Source organism: Meles meles, chromosome 9 (genome assembly GCF_922984935.1).
Source record: "Meles meles chromosome 9, mMelMel3.1 paternal haplotype, whole genome shotgun sequence".
NCBI classification, from domain to species: Eukaryota; Metazoa; Chordata; class Mammalia; order Carnivora; family Mustelidae; genus Meles; species Meles meles.
In genome coordinates, this window is record NC_060074.1 from 100,079,317 (window position 1) to 100,095,730 (window position 16,414).

At 41.7% G+C, this 16,414-nt stretch overlaps 1 protein-coding gene across 1 annotated transcript in view; it reads left to right on the forward strand.

Annotated features, from left to right (window-relative positions):
* DPP10 (dipeptidyl peptidase like 10) overlaps nucleotides 1-16,414 on the forward strand; it is a 1,411,353-nt gene that overhangs the window by 111,479 nt on the left and 1,283,460 nt on the right. The window lies entirely within an intron of this gene.

A 16,414-nucleotide genomic window follows, 5' to 3' on the forward strand; every position in this document is an offset into this window, starting at 1 on the left:
GGCTGCCTAAATCTTTGTTGATTGATGGAACAGACTCTAATGCTTAAGTAAAAGTTTGGGCCTGCATTGTCCAGTACGATAGCCACCAGCCAAATGTGGCATTAAGCCCTTGCAATGTGGATAGTGCAGACTGAGATGTGCTGTAAATATAAAATATACACTGGATTTTAAAGACTATAAAAAAATAATGGAGCCTACTAACAATTTAACAACTTTTATTACATGATAAAGTAATTGTATTTTGGATATATATAAGTGAAATGAAATATATTATTAAAATTGATCTCAACCCTGGGGCGCGTCGGTGGCTCAGTCTGCTAAGCCTCTGACTTTGGCTTGGGTCATGATCTCGAGGTCCTGGGATGGAGCCCCTTGTCAGGCTCCCTGCTCTGGGGGGAGTCTGCATCTCCCTCTCGCTCCGCTGCTCCCCCTGCATGTTCTTGCTCTCTCTCTCTATTAAATAAAGAATTTCTTAAAAAAATGAATCTCAACCCTTTAACTTTTAAAGTGTGGCTGCTAGAAAATTTAAAATGACACACATGGCCCACATTATGTTTCTGTCAGACACAGCTGGCCCAGATTGACCAAGCTGGATATCTGGTCTCACCGCTCCTTGCTTCTTAGAATGCCAGTAGGAACCAGTCCTAAGTAGAATGCCAGCGTGGAAGCAGAGTAGGAAACCTTCAGCCTCAGGCCGGTGGACAATTCAGTCACAGCAGGCATTCACCTCCTGAGAAGCCCTGGTCGAGATTCCCTACCTCACTCAGGGAGATGATAGAGGAGGGAAAACCTCCATTATTGAGATCAACAACAAATGTCTCACAAATGCCTTACATTATTTTTAATAACCTGTTGAGTACTTCTCATGCAGAGGATTTGGATAATGTGTGTGTGTGTGTGTGTGTGTGTGTGTGTGTGTGTGGACTTTCTGCGTAATCTTGCAGCAAGTGTATCAATTTATGTGACTCTTCATCTTGAGAAAAATAGTTCAAGTTTTACCTATTGCATAAAGTCCATTCTCTCTTCTTCAGTCCCTCATAGCGTTCATTTATCATTTAACACATATTAAGCCCAGCTGCTATAAACAACTCTTTATAGCCCAGCTGCTATGAACAACTTCTGCGAAACAGTTCTGATCTCACCTGCAAGAAAACTCAGTCCCGTCTTGGTTTTCTTTGTAGCTCAGCTATGAAGCAGATCCTTCCTATGCAAGACTCTCAATGAGCATCTTGTTTCTCTTGCTTCCACTTCATGACCTGGGACACCTGTGCCTTGTATTATGTATGAAAAATTCACAGATGAATTCCACGTGGAAGCGTGTTCTGGCTGGCGGACTCCTATTGGCGGTCTTTGTTTCTTTCTTCCACAGCAGTTGAAGACTTGTTTCCCCTGCCTCCACCCACACTAAATAGCACCGTGGTTCCATTCTTGAGAGTCAGAATTCAGTGCTACTCAGGCAGCCGAAGCCCTCTCAGTCTCCCTGCAGGATGCTCCAAGTACGGAAATGTTTTTCCAGCCGGATGATGTTGAATTTCCCCAGGACGGAGACTTCTGCCTCCAGCAAGAGTGGTCAAGTGTGCTGTTCAGCTTTCAACGGTTGGTGACGTCCCTCTCTCCTAAGGCAGAGCGTTCTAATTAGTCATTTGCCACCTCTGCGAGGTGTGTACCCTTAATGGAGGCTCAGCGTGTATCCACCGCCAAGATCAGAAGTAGAAAAGTCAGAGAAATGTTGTCTGGCTTAACCCTGTTTTCTTAATTAGAAAGGAAAGCAAAACACCCCGCTTTCTTGGCTAACAAAATGGAGAATGTAGTTGGGTTATAGGATTGGGAAATTGAAGATGTGATTTGTCTTTCGAGGCAAGTTCTTTCCCTCATCCTCAGACTTCTCACTAGGTGTGAGAGGCTCCTGTTCACTGGCTCTGGAAGGCTAAGGGATCTCATGGCAAAAGCACAGCTTTGAGAGTCAGACATGCCCCTAGTCCTGGCACCATCACACTATCTGAATGTATGGCCAGCCTTTGGGGATATAGGAGATAGAGGCACAGGGCCCCAGAAGAAGGTGTCCTGTTCTTTTTTTAAAATTAATTAATTAATTAATTAGACAGACAGAGATCACAAGTAGGCAGAGAGGCAGGCAGAGAGAGAGAGAGAGAGAGGAGGAAGTAGGCTCCCTGCTGAGCAGAGAGTCCGATGCGGGGCTTGATCCCAGGACCCTGGGATCATGACTTGAGCCAAAGACAGAGGCTTTAACCCACTGAGCCACCCAGGTGCCCTTGTTCTTGGGTTTTAATGCCTGGTGGCTACCATCCGGAAATTCTTAATATTTTTATCTTTGAATTTGTGTTTAGTCAGTGAAGTTTACTTGATCCCCGGAACATGCCTCTGCTCATTGGCCTTCTCCCCTCCCACCATGTCTCACCTCCCCAGGGAACCACTTTGTTGCCTCCTCACTCCTGGCCAGTGATAGCTGCTGTCCGCTCTGCTCCAGGGGCTTGGAGGCAGGTTGGGGCAGCGGGGGTACTGTGTTGAAAAAACTTGTCTGACATGCAAACTTATGGGTTGGATGCCAGGTTCCACGAGAGTCTGTATTTGCTCCCAAAGAGTACAACATTAAATACCCAATAGAATAAATACCATGATGAGTCAAGAGAGAGACCACAGAAGAAAAGAAAGAGCTTTTTATTGTGCTTTTTGAATAAGAGACCTACATTTTCATTTTACACTGGGCCCTGCAGATTTTGTAGCTGGCTTGGGCTGTGTGATTGTGGGGAAGTCCCTTAGCCATCTGGGCTTCTGTGTCTCAGGTGGATTTGGGGTATAATCAGAAAAGCACTAGGATGTGTGTGTTTATGGGGGTATATATTTGTTTAAATGAACTTATGCGTATAAACATATGCAGGTATACATATATGAGTCATATCTACATGTATAATAAAGATAAGAACCTTTAGAGATTATCCGACTTCTTTCCACCGTACTGGTATACCTTTACCAGCAGAGCAAGGTGTGGCCATCAGAACCCCAGGTTTTCTGAAGCTGTCACCATAGAAGAGAGTAGAAATGGGCCACTCAGCAAGAGATGTCACCTCTTTCAAGGAACACAGTCATTATCATGCATTGATCCAGCGGGACAAGAGAGCTGGTGACCACATTTGCTGACCTCTCTCTTCTCCTGTTCTCTCTCCTGCTGCTGTCTTCCTCCAGCAGAAATGGACCAGAAGCCACCCTGCAGGGATCACCATTGATACGGTCCACAGCGATCAGCCTCCTAGGGCCAGAGCAGGGTGGCAAGGTAGGCCAACAGGAGGCAGAGGGAGAATGGCCAGCTTGAGTTCAAATGGGTTCTTTGAAGATTGCATGAGATACAATTTGTAAAATACTTAATGACTCTAAACTACTATTGAACAGAAGCAGATATTTACTATTAGTTTTCCTATTACTTATCTCTTTGGAGAATCTGGAACAAAAGTTGAATTTAGGTAGCAGGATTAGTAGAGTGAGGAAAGTCATGCTGCTTCTTGAGTCTGCTCAGACTCAAGTCTGCTACCATCCTGCTCAGAAGTGGTGATGCTATTTTAAACCACAAAACAAATTTTGGTGATGTAACCTCAAAATCAGTCATACAGAGCTGGAGTGCATGGGACCATTTGGGTTCTAATCCTGCTCCAGACAGATTTCTGTAGAATAATTGAACAAGTCACTTACTTCTAACTCTCCCCTTGCTCATCTCTGAAATCAGCTGACTAATAACACACTAATTGTGGGGCTCAGGGAGATAGCAAGAAACTTCTTTTAAAACAAGCTCCTCTCCCTGGAACAGGCCTGGAGATCTAGGTTGATGAGTCTCTGAAGCAGAGACTTGTTTTTAATTATCTTCTACTTCACTTCTGAGCCTGTTTTTCAAGTGACGTTGAAAACTCATAGAATTGGTGGCTGTAGGGTCTTTTCATTCTGGAACCCGTGTGGAGAAGTGACCCGCAACAGGTATAATGAATCGACATCCTGTCTCTCCATTCCCAAATGTTCTATGGTACCAATGGCTTGTAATGTGGGAAGGAAAAGTTGAACTCATTTTTTTTTTTGGTGGCATGAATTTGAAAGCTTACTTTAAGAAAGAGGAGTTGCAATGAAAAACATCTTGTTTAGTTTTTTTTTTAAAATTAAATTAAATTTTTTCTTCAGTGTTCCAAAATTCATAGTTTAGGTTTTTAAAATACTCTGATGTAGCTTTAAAAGGGGGAACTGGGGAATACCTATTAGTCAAACGCACATAAAAAGTATAGAAATATAAATCAAAGCAAGTACCTTATGTGATTTTCTTACTGACTAAATTAATTTTGTGTTAGGTGCACATGATGAAGGAGAAGGGTTAGAAACACTTTGGGTTTTCAATTTGGATCACTGTTTTTGGCCTCCAGAGAACTTTTACTTCATGGTGTATACATTCATAAAAAGCCTGGGTCGATAGGGCAGAAGAAGCAGATCACTCTTGGTGGTCCAGATCCACTGACTGACTTCTTCGTCAGTGACATTGGCTGGGAGGGATCCAAGGGTGGGATGACACTCCACTTGGAGAGCCATTTGACGTGCTTAAGACCTGTGTCTGCGTATTTCACATGTTAGTCTGAGAGGAGGCTGCCACCTTAAAGCCTCAGTTTTAAGCCGACCATTAAAAACTGTGTGTGTGTAAACAGGAAGAGAGACGGCAAGGGTGGCTACCATGGTGCTTGTCAGAAACAGCTGGACTCATTCCTGTACGGGATACGCAAGGGCTCTTGGAGCTAGAAGGGCCAGTTGGAGATTATATCCCTGCAAAGCTCTCATTTTACACAGAAAGCAATAGCCCAGTGTGGTAGGTATTCTTAGGTGGCGTGCCAGGGATCCATCCAAGTTCTTTAGCATGATACAAAAAGACCTATGTGACCAGACTTGTTTTTAAGACACGGGTCAGACCACATTACATATTTGCCAGCTGTCGATGTAAGTTTCCTATAAATATTAGCACATTTAATTATCCTCACAACTCTATGAGACATATGTAAGTATTGTTCCTATTTTACAGATGAGAAAACTGAAGCACAAAGAGGTTAATGACTTTTCTCATAGCTAGCAAGACTTAAACTAGACATTTGCTTTCAGAGTCCATACCCATGACCCCTGGGACCTGCTGCCGGACACGTCCCTGGATTAGTCACAGGGCCTTCCCACCTCTGGGATCATACACAGGCGAGTCCTTCATCGTGAAGTGGTCCTTGCTCCTGCTTTTGCCTGGATATCTTTACTTATTATTTTATCATTATTACGACCTTATATTATTTTTAATAGACTTATTTTTTTTTAATTTTTTACTTTTATTTATTTATTTGACAGAGAGAAAGAAGGAGAAAGCACAAGTAAGTAGAGCTACAGGCAGAGGGAGAGGGAGAGGGAGAAACAGGCTCCCCACTGAGCAGGGAGCCTGATGTGAGGTTCGATTCCAGCACCCTGGGATCATGACCTGAGCCAAGGCAGATGCTTAACCAACTGAGCCACCCAGGCACCCATTATAGACTTTTTTTTTTAGAGTAGTTTTAGATCAAGAGCAAAATGGAGTAGAATACTGAGATTTCTGCTTGTCCCCCAACCCCCTTCACAGAGCCTCATCCATTATCAATATCACCTACCAAAGTGGTACATTTTTTATAACTGATGAACCTGTGTTGACACATCATTACCATCCGAAGTCCAGAGTTTACATTAGGGTTCACTCTCGGTGTTGTATGTTCTATTGGTTTGGACAAATACATTGTGGCTTGTCTCCACCACAGTATACAGAGTAGTTTCACTGTCCTAATTGTCCTCTGTGCTCTCCCTGTTTATTCCTTCCTCCCCACTAACCTGTGGAAACACTGATTTTTTTATGGTCTCCAATTTTTCCTTTTCTGGAACGTAGTGCAGTTGGAATCATGCGGATGTAGTCATTTGAGATTGGCTTCTTTCTCCTGATAACATACATGTAAGTTTTCTCTACATATTTTCATGGCTTGATAACTCATTTCTGTTTAGTGCTGAATAATATTTTATTCAGTTTATTTATCCATTCACTTTCCGAAGGGCATCTCCGTTGCTTCCAGGTTTTGCCAATTTCAAATAAAGGTGCTGGATACATCTCCATGTAGGTATTTGTGTGCCCTTTTGTGAGTGGACACCCAGGGGCATGATTGCTAGATCACATGATAAGAGTATGTTGAGTTTTGGAAGAAACTGCCGTGCTGTCTTCCAAAGTGGCAGTACCATTTTGCATTCATACCGGCAATGTATGAGAGTTCCTATTTCTCAACATCCCAGCCAACATTTGGTGGTGTCAGTGTTCTGGATTTTGTCCATTCTAATAAGTGCAGTGGTGTATTATTATTGGTTTAATTTGTATTTCTCTGATGAATCATGATATGGGGCATCTTTTTATATGCTTCTCTGCTCTATGTATATCTTCTTTGGTGAGGTGTCTGTTAAGGTCTTTGGCGCATTTTCTGTTCAGTTTATTATGAAGCGTTAAGAATTTTTTGTACGTTTTGGGTAAAAATCCCTTACCAGATGTGTCTTTTCAAGTACTGTCTCCCAGTCTGTGGCTTGGCTTCTGTTTAACTTTCAAGGCTTACTTCAAGTACTGCACAGGATCTTCCATAAACCAAAACTTTGTCTGAATTGGTTGCCATGACACATTATATCAGATTGAAATCCCCAATAAGTTTGTTTGTGTTCCCCAGTCAGGCCATGTACTCCTTGAAGCCAGAGAAAATATTTACCTTTGTGTCAGTTGCATCTGACCCGTGTAGATACTTGAAATGAAAGATGGTATGGATGGTCTTTCACGTCTGGCTCTGTCTCTTGGTTAGTAGAGAAATTATTTTATCTCTGAGTTTCTCTTTATAATAGAGATAAACAGGGTCCTTTCTTTAATACAACTATTGTGTATCAAATTAAATGATGATTATAAATGTGCAACCCCCGAATGTGTGTATTAGATGCAACTCTGTTAAGTCAGGCTGGTGTCATTGTAATGCCCACCCACCCACCCTGCCACCTCTGACTTTTCTAGCTTCATTTACCACTGGGACTCTTGTTCTCCACCAGAGATCTTCCCCTTTCATCACAGTTGTTTCAAAATCCACCTGTTCCAAGAAGCTGTCTTCACCTAAGTAGCTTGCTTTTGTCTCTCTTTATCTATGGGCGAAAACACACCCTCTGGTCACCATCTCTGGCACAGTCCCAACACTCCCCCTCAACCCCTAACTTTAAAAAATTGGCTGGATTTTTTTTCTCTCTCTCTCTTATGTCCTCACTGAGACTATACATCCTCGAGTGGTCAAGACTGATTTCTGGTCCGTTACTATATTCACAACTCCAGCAGAATGCCCCGTCTTCACCAGAGTAAATACTTCCAGAGCTCAAGTTAATTGGAATGAGTTCCTTTCCCAGGTGCTTTGCTGCCTCCTAGCGTTGTGGCCGGGCTGCGGGTTAAGCGCTTTCCTCTGAGCTCTAGCTCATTCTGCACCTTCTGGGTGGGTGATCTCCGTCGCAGACAGCAGACTGACCCTGAACTGATGCTGGGCACGGCTTCCTTCAGACTGCTGCTCTGCTGCCAGGGAGGGCGCTGTCATCTGCATCCGAGAATGGGTCCCTTCTGGCTGGCCCTTTTGCTTTTCCCTGTGCTATTTGTGGGACTTCTATGGGGTTTTCAGGGATGCCCTTTCCTCCCTCAAATGCCTCCCTTCTCCCCTTTCAGCCAGTCCCGGACCCAATAGTCCTTTGGAGGCTTTTATTTATTCTTTGATCTTAAGACTCCAGGGAAGCATGTGTTAATGTTCAGAGACTGTTAAGAAGAATTTTGCTTTGCCTCTTCCCATTATCCAGATTGTAAATACATTTCTGATCCTCCAAGAGAGATTTGAAAGGCACCTGCTCTGTGAGAAGGCAAGATGGGGGTCACTTTGTTGGGAAATAAAGCACAAGAAAGGGGAACCCGTGTAGATGATAGATTTGCCAGGCATCGTTTTTGGCTAAGTGTCCACAGAGATAACACAGTGGAAAGAACACAGGTTTCGGAGCGAACAGTGGATTCAGATCGCAGCTTCTTTAATCTTCAGCTCTGTGCATGTGTAAATGTCCCAGAACCTCAGTTTTGTTGCCAGTATGGGGAGGAGGCAGCAATGCATAGCCCTGAGGGGGTTATGAAAATGGAATGAGAGAATTTATGCAGAAGTAAATGGTAATGCATCAAGGCATTCTTGTTCCTTACATGCAAAGAGTGTTGCTTTTGTGGGAGTAGAGTGCATGGATTCCCATGGCAGAGTTAGTTCCTGCATTCCTCACCTTCCTTGTCTGAGTCTCTCCAAAGAGCACAGTTCCTGGCACTTATGTGTGTAACAATCTTTATTGAATGAATAAAATGCCTACAGTGAAAGATGCTGACATTTTTTTGGTGTGTGTTTTCACTGTACATTCTCCTAATTCTCAGAGTTTATCTCTAATATTTTAGAATTGGTGACTATTCGCCCCCTCCATTTGCACCCTAATTAAATAAACTTTTCCCTGTGTGTCACCTTTCCTTTGATTTTCCCATTCAAAGCATGATCCAGCCATCATCTCCTCCTGCTGCTAAGACCTTTCAGCAGCTCTCAGTCAAAGCTCCCAGATGCAGCTTTCATTGCGTGTGATGTTCTTTAATTTCACGTGTCTTATCTATAATCACATCAAGTCACTTATTTGTTAATAGGCTGTTTGGTGGCTTCACAGTTGGAATTACTGTACCTCACATTGCATTTCCACAAGGGCAGCCTTTATTCCGGTCTGCCTGAGCATCATTTGTCTTTTCCTCTTGCCAGGCTGAGCCCACTGTACCTCCCAAATCAGCTGTTCACTTCCCCCCCTGTGGTTGTCACTGATAATTTCCAGGTTAAATCTTATAAGTGAAAATTGGATCCACAGCTGGAGTTGAAACATAGCTCCTTAGAGTTATTACTACAGTCTGTTCCTGGGTAGGTGGAAAAGTTGAAGATGATAGATTTCCAGTGCCTAGGAATTATAATGCCTTCCACCGGATGGTAACCAGGGTGGGGATTGCTTCCCCCTGGGGAGAGCAATATTTGTACCTTTTCATTCTGGGTCTGTATCAGGGGGATTTAAGAGAGGTGAGTGATTTTCAGTAGTTTTCTGTCATTTTATGAGAGATGAGTTAGATAAAGTGATAATGTGGGCTGGACAGCAAATGAGTTATAAATGATTGACCAGCCATCTAGGCTGCCTGCTATCTCAGATAGAGAGAATCTTTTTTTCCAGAGCAGAGACATGCGGTTTCTTAGATTTAATCAGTAAAAGTAAGAGGGGATCAAAGAATAGTTTGTTCATGCAAACAGTATTTGTTTGAGGATTCCATGCTACCAAAGGCAAATCCATATCTTTGAATTATTGACTATTAATTAATTCAACAAATATTTATTAAGTACCTATCACTATTGTAGGATTGGGATTAAGAGATCTATAGAATACCTAATAGCCTATCATCATGGAGCTGGCCTTCTAATAAACAAGGCCAATAATAACAAGAAAACAGATAAATTAGATGATTTCCGATGTACTAGGAAGAACATAAAGCAGGGAGATATAATACCATCTTGGACTGGATGGCCAAGAAGAAGTTCTTATAGGAGGGCTGATGTTTGTGAATCCGCAAGTGGTGAGGTAATTTGATAGCTACTAATTTGATAGCTACTAAATTGGGACCAGGTGTGTTTCTTTTATCCCTATCCCATGCTTTTCTCTCTGACCTTTTTCAATTCCCAATAACCACCCAGAGATCAGGAACCCCAAAAGACTTTTCCTTAAAATTTCCGCAACATCCACTGAACCCCTAATAGAAGGTACCAGAACTTGCCCTATATGTAGAAGGTAGTAAGAATTGAACTCTGAGCTGCAAGGGAAACTGGGTTCTGCTCTGAACTATGACCAGGATTGAATCATCCTGGACACATTTGTCCCCTTTCTGGTCTTTAGTTCCTCATTCATAGAGTCAGTTGGGTGAGATGCTCTACGTAAGCTTCATAGGGAGGAGACAAATACAATCTTAAGCAAATAGTCTATGTGAGAAGAAAAAGGGAGAAGTTGGCATGAGGGATCAGAATGAGGCTGTCAGTGTTGCACCAGTCCTTTCAGCTTCTTCACAGTGGACCTGACCTGGTGGGTCCAGAGAGGGATCACCTCCTATACGATGCAGCAGACTACTGTCAAATAAGTAGTATGATGGCATAGCTTCAAATTACCTCCCTTCTTGTCCACCTCATGGCTTTAACAACTTCTCCCCACAACATGCACACCCTACGGTTAACTTGACTCTTCAAAGGTTTTGTTTTTTGGTTTTTGGCTTTTTTTTTTTTTTTTGACTCTTCAAAGGTTTTAAATCTACCTTATGGTTTGGACATCCTATGCCCTCTTGGATACTGGAGCATTCACATAAGTTTGCTTTTTCTGATTTATCTCTTTTCTGTCACTCTCAGGTGAAAGCAGTACAGATAGGAAAAAGGATTCAGAGAGGTGATATTAATAAAGAAAGGAGATGAGGTACAAGGAGCACAAATGGTGTCCGTGGACCGCTGCCCCTAGCCAGAAAGTTAATAAATATGATGGACCTGGCTATCATGGCTGAGAAAATGGAGGGAAAAGTACCAAGACAAATTAAGTCATTGTCAGTATTTCCTGGGATTTGTCCTCATATAGAACAGAGACTCTCAGATAATTTTTGACCTCATCTGGAGCATAGTATATAGTGTATAAACTATCGTGAATACACTTAGAGTATAGTAGCAGTGTGTTTCTATGTGCAGAGGACTCTAGCCTTGGACTGTCCATAGTGGTTCTTATTGGACATGTCAGCTTCCCTTGTTTGTGTCAGAAATCCAGATTGGTCAGTCCGAAAGTATTACATACCACGTACTATTCTCAGGAGTGAACAAGACCAGCAAAAATCCCTGCCTTCAAGGGGCTTAAATGTGGTGGGAGAGACAGGAAACAGGCAAATAGGTAAAAGCAAATAAATAGATGATCTCAGATATATTGATGAGTACCCTGAAGGATATAAAATAGATAATGTACATCTGTGTTGCTTTTGATCTCTGAGGGGTAGATTATTTGAGTTCATTCATTTAACACAGATTATTAAATACTTCTTATGCTCCAGGCCCTTATCTAGGATGAAGGGATTTATCACTGAATAAATTAAGCCACCTCATACTCAGAGAGCCTTCTTCTAGCAAGAAGAGACAACGTTAAAGTCAAAATATAATTACTATACAATAGGAATATAAATATTAAATAATTTATAGAATTGATATATAAGTACATTGTAATTATTCTTATTGTTTTGTTATACAGTAAGCATTGTGAATAAGTGTGGTTGTAACATGAAAGTTAAGAGAGCAGAGTCACTGAGGTTTTGAGAGCAGAGGACCCCAAGGAGAAGGGTTGGAACCATGAAGCTCTGAGATGGGATGGCATCCTCAAGACACGGGAGATGCCTTGTGTGACTGGATCACAGGGAAGCATGGATGGAATATGAGGTTTTTGGATAGAAAGTATGTCAATTCCGGGGAAAAGATGGAAAAGTTTGAAGGCAGGGGAGGACAGTGGTGAGATCCGACTCAGGGTTTAGAAAATTCTCTTTGGCAGCTATTGGAGCATCTACCTGGGGCAAGAAGGGGTCAGGAAGGTTGCTTAAGAGGCTGCTGCAGAGGTCTAGGGGAGAGGTGGTGGCTTGGATTAGGGCTTGGTGGAGAAATGGTGAGAAATATACATAATGCAGAGTTATGTGTCTGTGTTTACTGTGTCTGTGGTGGATGTGTATTGTATACATATAATGTAGACGTGGTAGTGTCATAGGTTGGGAAGGGAAGAAATACATTAAAGTTGTTTCCTGAGTTTGGCCAAAAGAGTTGGGTGGGTGTTGATGCCATTTACCAAGAGGGAGAACTTGTGGGTGGTGAGGAGCAAAGTTGGGACAGATTAATAGTTCAGTATATCAGCCTTTTCAAGTTTGACTTTTACAATGTACAGGTCGGGGTGTGAGGGACATGGACAGAAGACTAGACTTTTGAGGAGAGGGGCTGGCGTCTGGGAAGCATCAGTGTTAAGATGGTACTTCCCAGGGCAAGGATGAACCAGTTAAAGGAAGTGTATAAATAGGGAAAAGAAGGTATTTGAGGATCGAACTCTGAGACATTTTAGGATTTGGAGGTTGAAACTGAGTGAGTATCATATAGGAACATTCTAGATCCATGTTAAGTGATGCTGAGAAGTTAAGTAAGAGGACAGAGAAGTAAAGCATTTTTCTTGAGCAGAGTTATGGTTATTGGTGACTTTAAAGAGTCGTGAGGGGGACAAAAACCAACTGGAGTGAGTTGAGGAGGAAAAATGGAAATAAGAGGGTGTCAACAGATGGTATATAAAAGGTTTTTTTTTTTCACTTTTTTAAAAATAATTTTGCTGAGAAGTAGAGAGAAGAGCTATTTATTGGATCTCTACCCAAGGTCTAGAATTAAAATAGACTCTGAGGGATATGTAATGGTGATATAAGGGGGGCGCTGAATTCTGAGGCCTTTTCTTCTCTCACTGGAACTGGTCCCTACATTAGTCTGCAACACAATTTCTATAGCAAGAAGAAGAGTGGAAAAGTTCCTTCAGAATGCTGATGGGCTCAGTTTTCCTGGCTTGTCTTCTACTGAGAGCTAGTAAGCAAGATGTTTGCTTCCGAAGTGAAAGCTCATTTTCTTGACAGATGCTTCTCCACAGCCTTATAAAATAGAAGGTGGGCAGGAACATATTAATAACAAAGCATTTAATAAAGTGTCTTAATTGTGACTTGGGACACAGAAGAGGCAAATTGAAAGTAGGAGTAGATATTAATTTAACACAGACATCTCTCCATAAAAGTGACTCCAAGAGTCTGTAGATCCTACGTCTGCCCATCAGATTCTCATCCCTTCTCCTATTTAACAGTCAACGTGGAGGAACTAGCTTGTATATTCAGCTATTACAATGGGTGTGTGCTTCATACCCCTTTGCCTGGGAGGGAGTAAGGGATAGAAACCTAGTGGTCAGCCTTCTGTGAGTAGAAATGCATTAACTTTTATGTATTAAATGTATTAAAGAAAACATATTATCAAGCAAGGATATACCAAGTGGAATGAGGGGGAGGAGGGTATAGAGGGTCAGTCCTAGATTGTCTGAAAAATTGAAAGGAAAAATGCAGATAATTGCCAAGTATTGATCAGTTTGGGGCTCCTTCAGACCACAATTGTGAACTGGAGCTTTATCCCCAAGCTGAATCTTCTCATGGAGCTCTTCACATGGGGATGCACTTTTGATCTAGACTACGGTCTTAAATTCTGTTTCCAAATGTCCATTCTTCTCCCTTTGCCTATCCCTCAGCACCTGATCTAATTACAGGTGGGGAACCTCTTTCTTGGCCATCTTTTCCATCCTCCAGTTGGTGAATTAAAAAAATCTTGAGCATGGCTGGTCACAAAAGATTTGGGAACCACTTGCTATTCAGGAGTAGCTCAGAGAATAGTAAACTTCTCCATGCAGTATTTGTTGACCTCCCAAACCGATAGCCGATGCAAAGGCAGAATGAGGTAAAGCACCCTCAGCCACCTTGTGACTGGCTGGTAGGCCTTTGGAAGTCTTCTGCGCAGTAGATCACTTTAGGCCAACCAAAAAAAAAAAACTTAAAAAAAATTTACAACTATCTCCTGCCCCAATTTTGTACCAGATAAGTGTACCCTCTTTCTGGCCTCAGATGCACGAAACTTTTATCTGGCCTCAGGGCCTTTGCGCTTTTGTTCCCTCTACTCAAATGCTTTTCCCCAAGACCTATGCATAGTTAGTTTTTTCTCATCTACTGGCATCAATTTAAATGTCTCTGCCCAAAGAGATGGTCTCTAGAGGACAATCAGTTTAAAGCAATCCCACCCATGTCCCTTTGATTTCCTTTATAACCTCTATTTCAACATTTTTACTTCCTTGTTCATTTCTCTATCTCCCCCATCAGAACAGAAGCTCTTTCAGAGCTGGAATTTTCATCCTTCCTGCTGTATGCTCAGTGCCCGGCATAATGCTGGACACATGGTTGGTGGTAAGTGAATATATGTCAAATAAAATGGCAAATGTGAGCTCTGTGGAGAATATTACATGTTCCAAGATATACTTCAGAGATTTTCACTGACTTCTCCCATGCCATAAGCATCATGGGGGTAGGGACCACATGCTCTTCACATCACAGATGATAAATATTTGTGAAATCAGTGAATGATTCAAAATTACTTTGTGTCTAGTAATTCAGTATAGTCAGAAACATGTCTTGTGTCCAGAACATCAACCTATTCCGATGGGCACAGCTGAGTGTGGGAAGCAGAATAATGTCCCTTCCCCCAAAGATGTCCAGGCCCGCATCCCTGGAACCTGTGTAAGTTACTTACATGGCAAAAGGGACTTTGCAGATGTGATTAAGGTAAGGACCTCAACCATGGGAAGATTATCCTAGGTTTCACTTCTGGGGAATATATAATCACAAAGGGAATTAGGGAAGCAGGAAGGTCAGAGAAATAGAAGGAGGTGTGATAACAGAAGCAGAGGCCAGAGTGATGCAGGGGGGCTACAATCTGAGCCTCTGGAAACTGGAAAAGACAAGGAAACGAATGCTCCCTTAGACCTGTACCCCTGAAACAAATAATACATTATATGTTAATTAATTGAATTTAAATTAAAAAATCAAATTGAGACTAAAAAAAATTCTTGTAAATTATTTTTTTTTTAAAAAAAAAGCTTCCACAAGGAATAGAATTTACCAACACTTTGATGTTAGCTCTTTGAAATCCACTTTGGACTTCTAAACTCCAGAACTATGAGATAATAAAGTTGTGTTATTTTGAGTCACTAAGTGTGTGGTAATTTGTCAGAGCAGCAACAGGAAACAGATATACTTAACTCCTTACCTCAAACCCACGCTAGCTCTTTTCATCCTCTGTTCCCTATCAGGGAGATTCCCCAGTTGATACTGATGGCATGTCAAGGTAGGAGTTCTGGATTGTGGGATTATTTTACCAATCTCCGTGAATTGTGAGGAAGTAGATCAGAGGTTTGTGGAAGACCATCAGTGACTGAAGTTCGTAATGAGAGGGGATAGGGCTTAAGCAGTGACGGGATGTTATTCCTCTTCCAATTTGTTGAGGAACAAACTCCTATTCCTGGAAACTGACAGACACTGTCATGGATTATAAAAAGAAAGAAAAAGGTAAAAGGGAGGGAGAAAGGGAAGTAGGGAGGGAAGGAGAGAGGGAGACATGAAGGAAAGAAAGAAGAAGAAAATTGTGACAATACTATGTCTTTTTCTGATACATACTCTTCCTTGGCCTCGTCAAACCTGGACTTAACTCATGTGCCACTTGTAAATGCTGTAGAATGATTTCTTTAATTTATTTTTTAATGCAAACCTTATTCAATTCTGACATCAGAATGATGGGTTTTCTTTTGAGGATAAACTTTTGTCCCAGTGATTTAGAATACTGTGCAATTGACCTTAGAAATCATCTAATCAGGGTTGTGATTGACATTATGAAAAAGTTATTGCTGGTGAAGACAGAATGTATTGTGGAAGTTGGAAGGAAGAGGAGGACAGTGAAACAGGAGAATGAATTCAAGATTTTGCATATGTAATTAGAGGATACAGTAGTATTAACAGAAAAACCACAAACCTTGGAGTCAGAGGAATCATCTAGAACACGCATAAATGAGTTATGGCCCTCCAGCCATCAAAAAAGCTTTATGAAAACACAGCCTATGTATTCATTTCCATGTTGCCTGTGACTGTTTTTCTGCTCCAGTTGCACGGTTGGATAGCTGTGACTGACTGTGTGGCCAGCAATGCCTGAAATGTTTACTTTCTGCCCCTTTGCAGAAATTTGTGCTAACATGTTACCTAGAAGAATGTAATGCACGTTTGTCAGTGTGACAAAGTGTAAGATATGAGAACCCATCATAACTGTACCACTTACTAAGTTTGGGCGCATGGGTTGGTCTGTCAATCCCTCTGAGCTTTAGTTCCTCATCAATAAAATAAGATTAATAATTCCATCAAAATGTAAGTTCCAGGAGGGCAAGCATTTCATATTTTTACTCTTGTACTCTGGTATGTAACACCTTGCTGGTACTTGTAGGCATCAGTAGATTCTTCTCAAAGAAATTGTGATCTTACAGGACTGTCGTGAAGAATATAAATGATATGTGTAAATAATTTACCATAATTTCTGGTATATAGTGAACTGAAAAGAACTGGAACTAAATATTTAGATATACATGTTGAGAATATTCAGGTAGCAACATACAG